This window comes from Capsicum annuum, chromosome 1 (genome assembly GCF_002878395.1).
Source record: "Capsicum annuum cultivar UCD-10X-F1 chromosome 1, UCD10Xv1.1, whole genome shotgun sequence".
Taxonomy (NCBI): domain Eukaryota; kingdom Viridiplantae; phylum Streptophyta; class Magnoliopsida; order Solanales; family Solanaceae; genus Capsicum; species Capsicum annuum.
The window spans coordinates 137122174-137136277 of record NC_061111.1 but is presented as its reverse complement, the minus strand read 5'-3'; positions in this window follow the sequence as shown (position 1 = coordinate 137136277).

Here is a 14104-nt window from a genome sequence, read left to right as displayed (position 1 = left end):
GTGCTTCAAATCTTATTCCTATTAGCTAAATCTTCTAAATTTCAAACCTAGATTCTAACGCTTAACATGGGTATCTCCAAACCTTTGATGGACCATAGAACTTCTCTCATAGTCTACCAATATCACACTTGCTAACTTTTGTTTCTAAACCATAAGAATCACATTCATACTTTAAAAAAATACAGACCTATAGCACCTTGGGCATACTTCTGCATCATACATACAAAGTCAAACTTGATTATGAATCAAGTAAACTTATGCTCTTGCATACACTATTCAAGCCTATTATATCACTTCCCTATAACTAGAATTATTAGCCAAGAAATTATCACCTCCACCTTCATGACCACCAATCGTTCAAACTTAATACTAGTGTTGTTCTCACTTGGAAGCTATAAAATAAAACATCAAGAATAACTAGCCTACTTGAACCTCATAATAATGATAATCGATCATAATCATATGTCCTATCTTATTTATGATCCTTTACCACATCCTCCTTCCAAACATCATTACTATCAACCTATCTGTACACCTAAACTTCTTTCATAGCTCTAAAAGTTTTAACTAAACTTCCTCTTACAAATCTCTGGAAAGCCTAAATTAACAACGCTCATCCATCAAGTACTCTCATCAATAACCTATACTTTCTTAACACAACAAATATCACCAACAACTCTTTTCATACTTTAAGAAAACAACAATTCACCTTGACTAATAACTCCTCATTTACCTTCTATTAAACTAACACACAAGGATATATCACTTCATTACTAACTCAATCATATGCACAAGATTTGGCTATACATATAGTTAGTGAATTTTTCTTACCACTTTTCTTGTCACTACACCTCTAAAGCCCCAGTTTCAACCAACACAAAAACAACAAGATGCATAATAAGTTGCTAGTGAATCAAAATAGGCCTCATACGACTTCACTAGACTTTGGTTTTTCAACTAAACAATGATAATAAGGTTACAAGAGATAGAAACTTGATATATGATATTGAATTATATAAGAATACTCATTTTATTCTGTAGTACTAGCATGACTCATAGTGAGGACATAACTCTGATCTTGAGAGACTTATAACAAACTAGAATGTCAATCTTAAGCTGCTTTATATGACTTTTAAAGTTTCTTGATAGCAAATCTGAGAGCATTATCTGGGGAGGAACTGGAACTTACTAGTTATTCTATCTCAAGAATAATAAATGGATAGGGAAGTATAGATTTACATTATAGATTCTGACGAGAAATTTGGAAGTATATCTAACTTAGGCTTAGTGCACGACTTTTATGAATCATGAATAAAGCACTTCAATCATCAGAACTTAAAAGCACTAATGGGATACTTTCTTGCTCGCTTACAATCTGATAACTATCTGTGGAGATTGTTTGAGAAAGCACTATCCGTAAAGATTTAATCTTGACTGTTTTTGATACCTTGAAAATAAGGCAGAGATGGCTCGAATAGAGTAAGATGAGAATCTGTATAAGTTTCTTAAAGAATATTTCTATAGCACGATATGAGACTTAAAAGAATAGAGACATTTCCTAAATGCCTTGTAGCCTCTCAAAGAAAAAGTATAAACGTCTATGTACCATTCTGCAAGACTCTACTAGACACGGCTTCATAGACACCCTAGGACACTTGAACTCTGTGCTATGATACCAAGTTTGTAATGCTCCAAAATTAGGTTTTAAGATGCCACACAGTGCTTAGGGTCATAAGTGACCCCAAACTAACCCATCTACTGGCATAACTCATAAGCAACTGAATAAAATGCTTAAATCTGTATAAAATCAGCAAAAACATAAAACTTTTCTAAACTTGATCAATACAAATTTGAAATTTACAAGATTACAACTCCGCTATTACCAAACTAAAACTAAAACTAAATATATTAACTCTACTGACTATCTATGAAGCCTATGCGAGTACTGACTTTAGATAGCCGGGTCATGACTCCCAACTATCCCAACTCAATACGACTAAAATAGGAAAATAAAGAACTGCTCAAACTGTCTATCTTGCTGAAACCCTTGAATCAAAAAGATTCATCACCTTCTGACTGGAAGCTGTGAGCTGACTAAATCTAAATATGCATACTAAGTCTTGTACCTACATTATGAGACAATATAGCACATAGACATATATGTGGATCAGCACTTTAGAAATATACTGAGTATATGGGGGTGGAATGCAATAAGTAAATAATATCTCAATATCATCATAGTTATAAAATTATGCATGCTGACATAAATGACTCACATAGCTTGAATAATATCTAAAATATAAATCTCATAAATCATTAATAATGAAACATGTATAAATCTCGTGAGTCATTTAACTTGGTTCTAAAATCTATATTCTCCACTTATTCTAAAAACTTGTAAGCTAGATGAAATCTAAAACTCATTCTATATAGTAAACTCTTTATCTCAATACTTTGAATCAATAAAACTATTTCAAGAGTGGGAGACATCTTTGGAAGTTTATTCTAACCGACATAAATTATGTAAGCTATGTGGAGTCCAACGTCTTACCCACGTTGGGGAGAGCTATTCTATCCTTGCCATCTGATAGAACCTTAACTTTAGTGATCACTATTTTAACCCACTTGGGGTAAATCAGAAACCTATGGGGGCACGTAGTTCTGGGGCATGAGACCTCGAAATCAAGGCCAACTCGGTGATAAATACTCCCTTACTTAGCTTTGAACTTAAGAAAATCTACCTTAAAAAATTTTCAACAATATGTGATGGGAGCCAAACTGCATCCCCTTTATCTCAAAATCAAGGATGTGGATTTCTTTCTTAACTTAGGATCAAAACTCACTTCTTTCTTTAAATCTTGAGAGACTTATCATGAATAAGATTTAAAGTCTCAATAACTTGGAAATATATGTACTTTTCTTTAAACACTTTAACAAGTATCAATATGTCATTCTCAAAGACTTATAATTTCATAATAAGGCTCAATTCAGAACAACAAATCTTGAAAATTCTTGAAAATAGGATATCAATATAGGAATGTCCAATTTATACCATAATCTCTCAATTTAGATCATAATTAAACAAGATAATCATGCAATTCAAGACTTGGACAATTCCATAGTCTCATAAACTTGAAATATAGAAAAATAATATGAATTCATCATGGAAATACAAAATTCTTTAAGAAAAAAAAATAAAACTTTTGGGTACAAGAACGAAATGGTGTTCTTGTTCGAAAACCACATACCTTGAAATTGAAGCTTTGAATGAACTTGTAACTTTAGGACTCTATTCTTGAAATTGTTGGGTGATTCTTGAAGATCTTAGTTTGGAGATTCTAATTCTTGAATCAATTTTTAAATTTAACTGTTAAATTTTAAGGGATCTTGAATCTTAGGTTGAGGCCCTAAGGTTTTGTTCTTAAAAGAATTTGAGAGTAATAAGTGTATTTTGGTGAAATGGGGGATAAATTCAGTATTTATGGAGATATAAGGTGAAGGAAAAATACCAAAATACCACTCCAAAACCGTTAAAAAAAGTTGAATTCAATAGCTGATGACATTGGGATGATATCATCACACATATGATATGCAGTCGGCTTATGTCATCACAAAATATTGGAATTTATGATTTTCTGCCTAAGCCTGATGACATTTGCTAATAAGTCATCAGTAACGTGATAAGTTATCAGAAATGTCATAAAAAAATGTTATAAGTTATCAGAAATGTCATCAGGAATATGATGAGGTGCCAAAAATATCGTCACTCAGTTTTCCACGTTGACATACAGGAGTCAAATGGGCATAACTTTTTGCTCCGATATTGGATTTAGGTAAAATTGATATCTTTGAAAATATAATTTGAAGAGATTTCATTTGATACATAATAGGCCACCCAATTTTTCATATACAAGGAGTTATGGTCAATTAAAGTTGACTCAAATTTTGACGCTCAATAAAACTCGAACAATAGGAAAGCTTTCAACTTGACCTTGAGTCAGGGGATCTCTATGATCTCAATTCATGCTAAAATAGGTTCGCACACTATATAATTTATTAACATACCAAATTTGCATAGGATATGGCTTTTTGAACATCTACACGTAGAAATGATGGTTTTTGTTCTAGCCTAAAATGCGGGGTGTTATAGATCTTTGGTCCGGGTATTATTTGTTAAAGATTAGGGAATATAATATCCTTAAAATTGATTTTTGCACCTGGTATAGGCATTTTGAGTTCTCGGTCATGTCTTTTCGGTTGACTAATTCCCCTGTAGCATTCATGGACCTGATAAATAGGGTCTTCCATAATTTTCTAGATTCGGTCATGATTGTCTTCATTGATGACATATTAGTATACTCTTAGAGTAAAAAAAGATTATGTCGATCACCTCCGCCTTGTGCTGCAGACCTTGAAAGATCAGTAGTTGTATGCTAAGTTCTCTAAATATGAGTTTTGGTTGAATGTTATTCCTTATCTAGGTCATGTTGTATCTAGTGAGGGGATCATGGTGAATTCTCAGAAGGTTGTGGTGGTTAAGAAGTGGCCTAGAACTATGACTCCAATTGATATTTGGAGCTTATTGTATTTAGTTAGTTATTATAGGAGGTTCATGGAAAGAATATCTTTTATTGTTGCTCCATCCACCAAATTGACTCAGAAGAAGTTTAAGTTCTTATGGTCTGATTCTTGCAAGGGTAGCTTTGAGAAGCTGAAAGATAAGCTGACTTCAGCTTTGGTCTTTACTCATCCTGAAGGCATTAAAGGTTTTGTCACCTATTATGATGCATCCTGGGATGGTTGTGTTGTGTTATGCAGCATAGAAAGGTGGTTGTTTATGTCTCTAGACAGTTGAAGGTTCATGAGAAGAACTATCTAACTCATGACTTAGAGTTGTTAGCCGTAGTGTTCGCATTGAAAATCTGGTGTCACCATCTGTATGGGGTCCATGCTGATCTCTTTTCTGACCATAAGATCCTGCAGTATGTATTCACCCATAAAGAGATTAATCTTAGGCAAATAAGGTGGCTTGAGTTGCTCAAGTATTATGAAATGATCCTTCACTACCATCCAGGTAAAGCTAACATAGATGTTGATGCTCTTAGCAGGTTATCATTGGGCAATTTATTGTATATGAATAAAGATAAGTGGAAATTAATGAAGGATATTCACCGTTTGGATAACCTTGGAGTTCGTCTCTTAGACTCTAAGAATGGTGGTATATTTTTGCAACAGGTGGCGGAATTATCTCTTGGTTCTAAAATAAAGGAGAAATAGGCATTAGACCCTCTCTTGATAAAGATCAACGATGATATGGGTAAGCAAAAGGTGATGGCCTTTGAGATCAGTAGTGATAGTATCATGAGGTACCAATGGAGTTTGTATGCTCTCGATGTAGATGGGTTATGAGGCAGGATCTTGGCTAAGGCCTATGAATCACGGTATACAGCTCATCCTATTTTAACAAAAATCTATCATTACCTTAAGGAGATTTATTGTGGAAAAACATGAAGCAGAATATAGCTAACTTTGTGGCTAAGTGTATGGTGTACCAGCAGGTGAAGTGGAGCACATGAGGCTTATTGGGATATTTCAAGAGATTGAACTATCAGTGCGGAAATTAGAGATAATTAATATGGATTTTATTATTGGCCTTCCATGGTCACAAAATCAGTGTGACTCCATGTGGATCATCGCAGATAGGATTACTAAGCCTGCTCACTTTTTGCCAGTGAGGAATAATTATTCTGCTGAGTACTATGCAAAGTTGTTCCTTTAGGAGGTCATAAAGTTGGATGGTGCACCTGTCTCGGTTATTTTAGACCATGGTACTCAGTTCTTATTACATTTTTGGTGCTCTTTTCAGCGTGGTTTGTGGACTAAAGTGAGCCTTAGCACAACTTTTCACTCACAAGCATATGGGCAAGCGGGAAAGAACCATTCATACTTTGGAAGATATGTTACGAACTTGTGTAATCGACTTTGTTGGTCGTTGGTATGACCACTTAACTCTCATTGAATTTGCCTATAGTAATATTTACCATTCTAGCATTTGTAATGCTTCATTTAAGGCATTGTACAGTAGGAGGTACAAATATCCTATTGGATGGTTTGAGGTGGTAAGGAGGATATATTTGGCTTCGATTTGGGTCACCAATCCATGGAAAAGATGAAGGTGATCCAGGATAGGATTAAAACTGCCCAAAGTTGCCAACAGTCCTAAACGGACATAAGTCAAAGGGATTTAGAATTTGAGGTTGAAGATTGGGTGTTCTTGAAGGTGTCTCCCATGAAGAGAGTAATGCAGTTTGGAAAGAAGGGGAAGCTCAATCCCCAATATATTCGCCCGTACTTGGTTTTGAGAAGGGTTGGTAATATTGCATATGAGTTGGATTTTCCCTCTAGCATGAGTTCTATCCATCTGGTATTCCATGTGTCCATATTGTGGAAATGCATGGGTTATCTTTCATTGGTTGTTCCTTTGGGGAACATTGGTATTTCAGATTCTTTGTCCTATGAGGAGTTATCGGTGAGGATCTTAGATCGGCAAGTTTGTGAGTTGCAAATGAAGGACGTGGCTTCAGTAAAGGTTCTATGGTGGAACAAAAAGCTTGAGGAAGATACATGGGAAGTCAAGGAGGACATAAAGTCTAAGTATCTGTTCCTATTCTCTAGTTCGTAAAATCGTGCTTAAGGTATGTGTCGTTCTTAACATCTTTTTTTTCTACCTTTGTTAAAAGAAGATTGAAAGTTTCCTTGATATTTTGTTTTCTGTTTTAAAGGTAAGAATAGAGATGTTTGGGGTTTAAGTGTGCTAGTCAATGCCTTGTCCTATCATTTGAGGATGAATGATCCTAAGGGTGGAGACTGAATTGCCCAGGATTTTTGTCCTTGATAATTCCATGAGCTTTGAGCTCACTGTTCTATTGATGACTCGTCATATGAGTCATATGGTGTGGTTATAGGTCTAGGGACCCAAGTCGTAACCAAACTAGTCTGTAACTAGCTAAGATCTGTTCTGAGTACGAGTGGCTCACTGCTGGTCATAAGACCATGTTACAAGTGGTAGGGTTGAGTTATATGTTGTCCAATGTCTAATCCCTTTGGGTTCTGTCTTGGATACAACTAGACCATAAGAGTTGCATAGTCATTCTATAAGTGGGATCATGGAGTCGTAAGGTGGATAGTGTATGGGTGTACAACTCACTATCTTATGACGATTCAAGGGTACAAGTCATATGTTTTGACAATGAGTTAAGGGGTCGACTGGTAACAACATGCATTCTTTCTACATCTTTAAGTTGGAGGGTACTTTGGACATTTCCCACTTAAACCCTTAAGGCCCCAGGTCGCTAAAATACTTTGGGGAATTTAATCTACACTTCACAAGATTAAAACATCCTTTTTACTCTCTCAAAATCCCCTGAAGCAAAATTGGCTAGGGTTTCTCCAATGTGGTCATCTGAGGGTTCAAGAGTCAATATCTCTCGATGAATCTTCATAATTTAGGCATGTGACTCTTCCCTTATTGTTAGTTTACTGAAGGCATATATTTAAAGCATTGTTCATGAATCATTAATGGTAGTTTTGAAATTAAGGTTGAGGGGTTTGAATGCATATAATAGAATAGTGTTTTCTATGGTTTAAACTGTGATTATGCATGTTTTAATTATGGTTTTCCACATGTGGGTGCATAGGAATGGTGATTTAATTGAGGTTTCATGGTTGAGCCCCAAATTTGATGATTTTAGCTTGATAATGGCATGCCCTCAACCTATTTGTCAAATTACCAATGAGAATGATATGGTCGCAAGTTGAATTGTGTTTTTGAACTAAGGTTTTGGCATAACCATGATAATGATTGATGAAGGACTTTGTAAAGAACTTGATAGATTGATTTAAATTATAACCCCAGGGTTTGGTTGGCTAAATAGATTTGAGTCCCAAATGTTAAATTAACTCAATGTCCATGTTTGGACAATGTGTTTGATTCCTAATGATGAAATTATTGTTATGGCATAATGTACAATTACAAGTGGGGTTGGTATGATGATACTAATGGGGTGCCTATATGTATAATGGGTTAATAAATGTTGATGCATGTTAAATGTTTTAAATTGGGCTTAAGAGCCGGATGTGTAGCCGGGAGGTCCTGAGGGACTAATACTGGAAAGTGCGCTAGCTAGTGTGGGTGTCTAAATGACCGGGAGATTGGATTCACCCATGTTGGTTATATTAATGGGAGTTTAGAGTAGCCCATATTGTATTCATTGGTGATTAAGTCACCCTGACTATACCGGGAGGTTCGAGTCCCCCATAAAGGTATATACGGATATGGATATTCTCTGGTTCATGCGGCTATACGCATTGGGGCTCTTCCAACTAGGGGAGAGTTGGTCCCATATAGATCATTGGTGCCTTGTTATATGACGGTTATGATACATAACTCAGGTTAAGGTTTTCAAAGTTCATATTAAGCATCGGTCCCTACCCCAGCATGTGGTATTATATATGTATATGTACTTCATATGATATTATGCGTTAAATGTTGTATTGGTTTTGAACTATTATCATGACATTATTTTATTCCTCTATCCCTGAGTTATATGCTATAGCTCCAACTGCTAACTATCTTTAGACATTGTATCCCCACGCGATGAAGGAACTGGCCATACTTCCACATCTTCTGCTCAGTGACTTGGATTCAAGATCAGCTTCCTAGTCAGATTGAATTAGTGAGCTTCCATCCTTCGGAATACCTAGTTCTTAATGTGATTTCCTTTTTATGTTTTGACTATCTTTTGGATATTGGTTTTGGCTATTATTGGGGGCATTTCCTGACATTTTATTGACCTTCGATTTTGTAGAGGCTTTGTTGGATTACTGTGGACTTGGGTGGTTTGGTTGATTGTTTGGTGATGGTTGGTCGTCCGATTACCGGCGGTTGGTATAGACATGTCATGAATTATCGTTAGTTTTATTATGCACTATCTTGTTATATGTTTGGAATTTATCCTGCATTTAAGGATGTTGTGTTGGTTCTATTAGGGGAAGGGGGTGATCTCCGGTCCATGTGGGACTTGAGATACCCGTCATGATTAGGACAGGACCTGGTTCAGGTCATGATATAATGCCTCCAGATTTTAAGCGCAAAAACTATTACCACCAATTTCCAATCATAAGGGGGTTAGTTTCACTCATACACCTTCATCTGTCTCAATGCATAAGCAATAACTTGGTCTTACTACATTAAAACACAACCCAAATCAACATCAAAAGCATCACAAAATACATTAAATCCCTTCCCCTCAAAAGAAAGAGCCAATATAGGAGATGAAGTGAGAAAACCCTTAAGCTTGTGGAAGCTCTACTCACACTCCTCAGAACACTATAAATCTGGTCATCGGTGCTAAGATAGTAGCAAATGCCTCAATGAACTGCATGTAATAACCTACCATACTAATAAAGCTACGAACCTCATATAGAGATGTAGGTCTGGTCTAATCTCAAATAACCTCAATCTTTGTTGGATCCACCATAATCCCATTCTTCGATACCACATATCCTAGGAATGTAATTGGCTTAAGCCAGAACTCGCACTTTAAGAATTTGGCAAAAAAACTATGATGTCTCAAAGTTAGGAGCACAATCCTCAAATGTTGCATATGCTCCTCCCTACTCCTCAAATATATAAGAATGTCATCAATGAACACAATCATAAAGGAGACTAAATAAGGTCTGAATATGTAGTTTATCAAATCAATGAATGTCTTTGGGGAATTGGTCAACCAAAAACCATCACAAAAAACTGATAATAGCCATCGTGAGTCCTGAAGATTGTGTTTGGGATGTTGTTATCCCAAATTCTCAACTGATGGTAATCGGATCTCAAGTAAATCTTAAAGCACATCGTTGCTCCCTAAAACTTGTCAAACAATTCACCAATACAAGGCATAGGATACCTATTCTTCATCGCCACCTTATTCAGATGCCTGTAATCAATACACGTATGCAAGGAACCATCTTTTTTCTTCATGAACAATATAGGAGAACCCCAAAGCAATATACTCATCCTGATAAAACCCTTATCTAGAAAATCCAGAAACTGATAATTTAGCTCTTTAAGCTTAGCAAGAGCCACATGGTAAGGTGCCATAGAAATAGGTCAAGATCTCGGCTCAAGATAAATAATTAACTCAAGGTCATTCTCAGGAGAAATACCACATAGTTCGGTTGAAAAACATTAGGAAACTAATGGGCTAAAGGAATAGAGTCAAGTGAAGGACTCTTCGTAATAACATCACAAATATAATCAAGATAAAACCCACAACTCCTCAATATAAGTCTCCTAGCCCAAACATAAGAAATAATCCCCATCAAATTGCGGCTAATAGATCTCTACCACACAATCAAGGGTATGTCGGCAAGGATAAGGTGGCGTCAATCCAAGACCACATGATAGGTGATAATTGGTCCATGCCTAGAATCATATCAAAGTCTATTATGTCCAATACAATAAGATCATCATAAGTATCAATTTCTCAAATAGTCACAATACATGATCTATAAACTCGATCCACTACTAAAGAATCACCCACGGGAGTAGATACACATAATGGCATAGATAAGGAATCCCAAGATAACTCAAACTGTGATGCATAATAAGAAGACAAATAAGAATAAGTGGATCCCAAATCAAATAAAGTAGAAGTCGACTAGTGACACACTGAGATTGTAACTGTAATAGCAACATCTGAAGACTCGACCTCTAATCTACCAAGCACAATATATAAATGACCCCACCCACTATCTAGTTGGGTACCTGACAGATCACCTATCTTACCTTCTTGGGAACATTCTTGAAAACTATGAGACCACTTCTAAGATCCTATATACTAACTCTAGCTTGGGATGGCACAACCTAAATTGATTGAACACTTTGCGTCACAACTGCCCCATGTCAAGGGCACACATTAGAGAAATGGCTAAAGGCCCTACACTCATAACATGCCCTAGGAGAGGCACTATATCTAGAAGATATGACTGACCTAGAATAACTAGCTTGACTATAAAACCCAGAATATGCCTCTCTCAAAGGATGACTACTACTCTTGCTAGAATGATTATAGTAGTTGTGCTAACCCCAGATGCTAATAAGGTGCCGAGGGTACCTACCTTAAGAACCACTTTCTATAAATCGTGAGCCACTCCAGCTCCCATTGTATCTAATATACAGCCTCTTATAACTTTCCCAACTTCTTATTACTTCTCTCTTAGGCTACTCGATACATCTCCTCCATAATCTAAGAAAGATCAAAAACCTAAATAAAAGACCTGCCATCGACAACCAAACTCTATGTATCCATGCAAAAGGAAGTCTTAATCCCCAAATAAAACACTAAATTTACTTATATTCAATCATTAAGATAGATGTAGCATACCTGGATAACTCATGAAATTAAGTATTATACTCTAAGACAGTCATAGAACCCTGCTCCAATCTAAAAAATGGATCTCTCAGATGCTCTTTAAGGCTACGAGGTATATACCTCTCTAAGAAAACCTCAGAGAATTGAGTGTATTTCAAAGGGAAAGATCCAAATGTCCTGGATTCAATATAACCTCTCCACAAATTTTGAGTTTCTAGATCTAACTAAAAAAATTATGTAGTCAACCCCACCAATCTCTGCTAGTCCCTAATGGATCCTATCCTCACAAGCAATTAATAATTCATATGAATCATCCCCCGATGCCACAGAAAACCTAGGTAGAGTTAATCTTCAGAATCAACCTAATATCTGTGTTCCTTAACAAACATAGCAAGTTAGACGACTACCAGCTCAGCAACCACCTAACTAAAGGGATCTCAACTTTTGAGTTGCACTACAGGTTGTGCCCTCACCTTGGTACCACTCTGATTCAAAGACTGAACACCATCAGACGATACACCATCAAACAAACCCAATAGTTGAACCAAAGAATTTTTATCATTCATAAAGAAATAAACCTTGGTGGAGACTAAGCAGTCCCCTAGCCAACCTCTGGCTGGGGTGGAGGAATCTCTGGTGTAGGAGAAGGGATAGGGCCAGGTAAAGGCTACCTATCCTAATCTCTAGCTGGGTTGTAGGTCTTACCTTCCCCCAATCTCTAGGTCATCTGCATCCTCTGGTAGGATCCCTAGTTGCAGATCGAGGTCCTCATCTCAAGAAGTAGTAGCTCGTGTCCTATCCATATGCAAAAGAGTGAAACCAAATGAATCTTAGAAACTAACATTTTTAGCATAAAATAAGTAAAGGAAGGGAAGATCTCCTAAGAATTTCCTATAGCCTCCCAAAGATAAGAAACAAACGTCTTTGTTCCAATTTTAGACTCTACTAGAAACTTGCTCTTGTACCAGCAATACTGGAGAACATGGGTCTAATACCAATTTCACAAGTCATTATGGAACCTACTTTACCCCACTAGTAGGTAAGTCAAACTATAGACCAAAAGAAAAAGTAGTAGTCTAGTTGGTGAAAATGGAAAATGTCGGAATTGTATAAGTAAATAGAATACAAGCCATAAAACATAAGAATCATAATGCAACAGAAGAGAAATTTTGAAAAGAGTAATAGCATCCCACAACCTAGTAAGGTTGGATACGAGCCTCTAAAAAAGAAAGTGAGTACTATTAATGTCAAATTTACAAATGTCTCAAAATAGAAAAACCATCAAAAAACAAAGAAAGGAGAGAAAGTCAACTTTAACTCCGAGAGCTCACCTTATCTTTAAACTCTGACATACTCTAACACAACATCAATGGCGGTACCTAGTACTCGAGTCTGTACCATAAAAGGTTAAAGAATTGTAGTATGAGTATTGAAGGAATGGGTACTCATCAGGCATTATCAGTCGATTGAGAAAAATAAAAATATAATTATAATAAAATGTGACGTAATAAGCTAAGCCAAGGGAAAAAGGTCAAACCTGGAATAACACCCCAAATACTAAAAGTAAATAAGCAAAACAATAACACTAAAGAGAACATACTTATTTATAGCATAACTGGACCCCCATAAGCCCAGAAGATACAAATAAAAGTAAATAATACAACGCGAGCCCACATAAGCCCACTGAATAAATCAAGAAGAAGAAGTAACAACAGTAAATATTCCAACCATTCCAATCATGTTATGGTAGTCGTGGTTCTTCCCATACCGCAAACACCAGACTCAAATTGATTCCTTAACCATCATAAATAATCGCTCAATATTGGACTGAAGTCGAAAATAGTACCCCATATGATGGACTTGAACCAGAAATAATATCATGAACATCAAACTTGAAACAAAAGTAATATCGTTATTCGCTAGACTTGAACTGGTCTTAAAATCTTTGAGTGTAAGCATAGAATAAGTCATAATATGTCTAAATACTCATTCCTCTCAAAAACTTCAATACAATAATTTAAGAAAGCCTATCAAAATTGTAAGGAGATAATAATAATCTTGGCCTAAGAAGGGTCAAAAAGGGGCCCACTTTTAACCACATGAGTCCATTCTAAGGCAATTTATAGCCAAACCAGACTAAGGTTTCAAATACTACCACAAGGTGCTAACTAAGACCTATTAGTTACTAGTATAGTAATTGCACCTAAAGAAAGGGTAATTAAGTCAAATACACCTAATTACGGTTCTCCAACTGGCTAAGTAACCTATATTTAATAAATGTACCACCAAGTCCTGATTTACAATCCTAAACTACCATATCAATATTATAATTAAGCTCAATCTAGGAGAAAGGTAAGCCTAGCCTACCTAGATGCTGAAGAAACCCTGATAAAGCCCGCTAAATTAGTGATTTTCCATTTTCAAGAAGCTTTTGCATAATGGCATGCTATAAAAATAGTGATCTACATGCATTAATATGAGAATAATGATATGCATATTGCATTTTTATGCTTCAAGTCCAAAGTCAAGTCAAAATCCCATGTGGGATCCGCTTGCAAAATTACACTTTTAAAACTATCAACACGTCCCTCTATGTTCAAGGATCATTTACCCTCAAGAATGGGTAAATTTAAAACTCAAATGGTACTAAAATCAACCCATCAAGAATTTAGGGA